The sequence below is a fragment of the Elephantulus edwardii genome, unplaced genomic scaffold, assembly GCF_000299155.1.
Source record: "Elephantulus edwardii isolate Elephantulus edwardi_28Jun2011 unplaced genomic scaffold, EleEdw1.0 scaffold00089, whole genome shotgun sequence".
NCBI lineage: Eukaryota > Metazoa > Chordata > Mammalia > Macroscelidea > Macroscelididae > Elephantulus > Elephantulus edwardii.
This window is the reverse complement of record NW_006399839.1, coordinates 7087742-7091567: the sequence shown is the minus strand read 5'-3', so window position 1 is coordinate 7091567 and position 3826 is coordinate 7087742. Positions and strand designations below refer to the sequence as shown.

The following is a 3826-nucleotide window of genomic DNA, read 5'->3' as shown; positions in this document are numbered from 1 at the left end:
CCTACACGCCCCCCTCCTTCCAACATCTTTGGGGGCTAATTTTTACCCTCCCTCAACAAGCTTGTCACTCAAGAGAGGCCTCCCTTGTGTTGTCTGTGTGCGCCCTTACTCTGGAAGTCCCCCCACTAGGCCTGGCTCAGCCCTGCACCCAGGGCGCTCAGAAGCGACTATCTGTTGGAGGAGAAATGAAGAGGAAAGCTCAGAAAACGGGAATGATCAAAGCTGTTTAGTAAATACAGTCACGGATGTTCAGAGGGCGAAGCTGGGCCCTGAGCCTGCCCCACGGGGGAGCGTCCTGAGCTGGGGTAGGGGTGGCAGTGGCGCACTGAAAGCAGCGGCTTTTCAGCAAACAGCTGTCTAGAAAAATGACAGTTTTCAAAGCTGAGTGTGGCCCAGTCACGGATTGGAGGTGACAGATCCCATTCTCATGTCCGCTCGGAAGATGAATCACTCTTGAGCAGTGGGGAGGAAACGGGACAAGGGGCCCGGTGACGGTGATGGGGCAAGAGAATCAGCGTGCTGAACAATGCAGAGAGCTGTCGTAACCATCCTAGTCACCCACCCGGGCCAGCCAGCCCGGTGCTAGGGGACCGCCCCCCAGACCTCCTGCGGGTGGGTCAGCGCCTGACCTCCGGGAAGCACCTGGCCTGACATCACTCCCCTGTTGTCATCCAGGAGCCGCTGCATCCTGTCCATGGGCCCCAAAGCAAACACAGCTCAGCTCCAGGAGAGGCCCGGAACACATCCCAGCCTGGGCTGAGAGCAGCTCTGTACCCTGAAAACAAAGGCAGCGATAGGACCCCGGAGCCCCTAGGCTGTCGAGTGAGGACACCCCACAAGTCCCCACCGTGTAACAGAATTCCAAGGCAGGTCTGATGGGAAAGAGTGCAAAGTAACTTTCTAAGGTCACGGAAATGTTCTCTTTATGGAATGCGGGCTTCATGAGCGTGTTAAGCTGTCAGCATCCCTCTCACGGAGAAGCTAAGATCTATATGCTTCATTGTACGAATCATGCAATGTTTTGTTGTTAAGGTGGCCTTCAGCCCACTACCACGCATAGTGGCCCTGTGATCAACAGAGCACAAGCTCGCCCTGTCCTGTGACATCCTCACAATCTCCACCACGCCCGAGCCCACTGCTGCAGTCACTGTGCCAACCCATCTGGTTGCTGGCCGTCTTATTCACAGAGAGGGAGTTAAGGGTCTTTATTTTCCTTCCCCCCCTCACTGTCAGTCTTCACCCTCAATTCTCACTCTAACCTGAAGGACGACATCAGCCTGGTTTTCCTGCTTTCCTTCTGAGCAATGCCAGCCCTGGGCCCCAGAATGTACCCCATCAGCACCTGCTGACCCCCAACTGCTCTAGGGTATACACAAGCCCCCCACCCCCAGTGTCACCTCAGCAGCTCCTATCATCTCACGAGTTCCTCCCTAGAGTGGTCTAGAGGTGAAACCCTGGGAGCAGACAGTGCACAACTAGGGTGCCACTGGCACATGGTTGAGTCAGGATATGGGTGGGAACAGGGGTCCGTGCTCAGACAGGCAGATGTAGAGACTGAATTGTGTGTCCCAAAAAGTTGGGTTGAAATCCTAGCCCCTATACCTGTCAGTGTGTCGTTTGTTCCTTTTATATTAATAAGGTCTGAGTAGGGTGGGCCATAATCCTAATATATTCCTAATCTTGTCTTATAATAAGAGAAAACTAGACAGAGACACACACAGGGAATAACACCACGTGAGTAATCAGTCACAAGCCAAAGAACACCTGGAGATACGGGGGGCTTCCAGAGCTGGAGAGAGTCAGGAATGATTTAGAAGGAATGGTCTAGAAGGGCCAGAGCGTAGTCCTGGTAATGCCCTGAATTTGGATCTCTAGCTTCTACAGCCTGAGACAATAAATTTTTGTTCTTTGACACCACCCACTTGTGTTATTATTTTATTATTCTTTTTTGTGTGAGAAAAATTTGTCTTTAGAATTAGCCAGCTAGCCTCAGTTTAGATGATCCCAATTTTGCTGGCAACATCCAAAGCATCATAGTTGGGAGCAAGTTGAACACAGACCTTCTTCTCTCCATCAGGCCTAATCAAGGTGTTGACCTTAGCCACATCAATGTCATAGAGCTTCTTTACAGCTTTTGATTTGGTGCTTATTGGCTTTGACATCCACAATGAACACAGTGTGTTGTTATCTTCTCCTTGGCTGACTCAGTGGTCATGGGAAACTTGATGATGGCACAGTGGTCAAGCTTGTTTCTCCTGGGGGTGCTCTTCCGGGGGCATTGGGCTGACTTCAGAGTCTCAGCGTCTTAGGCCGCCGGAAGGTGGGTGATGTGTGGATATTCTCTCTCTTTTTTTTTTAAATTTTTTGTTTTGACTGCTGATTTTATTATTTGATTTCTTTTTTTCTATTTAAAGTAGTCTTCAGTGGTTGGGAAGTCTAGCTTCCCAAAACCACAGTCAGTTGGAGCTGGTTGTTGTTGGAAAGGGGTGGGTTGGGGGATGGGCATGGGAGCAGGGAGACCCCACTCTGCTGGTGGTCCAGGATGGAGAAGAAGATCTGCACTTCAGAGCCTGGGGTGTAGTGGGAAAGGGGTGGGGCAGGAGCGGCAAACCAGGGAGAGCGACCCACCTCAGTCCCCGGCTTCGTTCTCTTCTAAAGTTTCCCCACTGGTGGCATTCTCTGCAGTCTTGGAGGCCTTTTTTTTTTTCTTTCTTTCTTTTTCTGAGTTTTCCGGCTTGCAGAACTCTGAAGGAGGGCCTTCAGCTCCTCATCCTGGACTTCCAGGTCAGACTTGTAAAAGTCAGGCTCAAATGGACCACTGGTTATCCTCCTGGGGCCATTGGGCGTGATCAGAACAGTAAATTTAAACTGGGCAACGAACTCACCCTCCTTCTCATAGAGAACATTCAATGGTTGTAGTAGTTCATGCTTGGCGCATTCCATCCCACCCATCCGGCCCTTCTTTTCATCGTCAAATGCTCTTAAAGTAAATGGCATGGCATCAAAACGTCTTTCCACCTCACTGAAGAAGGCACCGGAAGTTTTCATTGTTTGGAGGGATCTCGTTTATAAATGGTAGTTCTCTGTCCTGCATCTTCGGCCTTTCCTTCTCCTGAGCTGACAAGAACACCCACAGCATATGCCTCATGTACTTCAAATTCCACCTTTTTCATGGTCCTTCTTCTGCTGGTCTGTTGGATTTGGGATAATGTTTTTTTTTTCTCCATCAATGACATGCTGCTTCACTTGGTGTGACAGCATACCTTCTATTGGTGAGCACTTAAATGAGTGGGCAACTTCATTCCAGGCTTCTGTCACTTGTGTGTTCTGGTTTCCAGGTTTGACCAAGTGTAGGGCAGCCTCAGCACAAAGGTGAGCTGCTTTAATGACATCTGCTTTCTGCCCTGAACTGGGGTTCCCTCAGCTACATCAACCACAAAAGTGGGGGCCACATTAACAATGAAGCCATCCAATGGACTCCAAGGTCAAGTTTTACCAAATCACCTCCCTTGAGAAGGTAATCCTGGTCACTCTACAAAGGGGAAAAGTGACATACACAGTTATTTACTGAAATGCAGTGCTGGTGGGAAAGGCAATACCTTTCTTCATTTCCTTTTTTTTTCTTTTTTCTTCTTCTTCATTTCCTTTTCTTCCTTGAAGATTTTCCCTGTCTCTTCCATAATCATGGCATCACCTTTTTCACACAGGCTCAGGACTGACACACCTGAGCTGGAAGCTTCCACCAAAGACTGAAGTACCCGGTTGGCGATGTCGCCCCCCATCTTGGACTTGGTCACGACCAGGTTCTCGGCGATAGTTTGCTCTT

General features: G+C 49.7%; 1 pseudogene; it reads right to left on the bottom strand.

The window, feature by feature from the left end:
* Positions 1-2629: 2629 nt before the first annotated feature.
* Positions 2630-3818, bottom strand: LOC102868543 (annotated as a pseudogene).
* Positions 3819-3826: the final 8 nt, after the last annotated feature.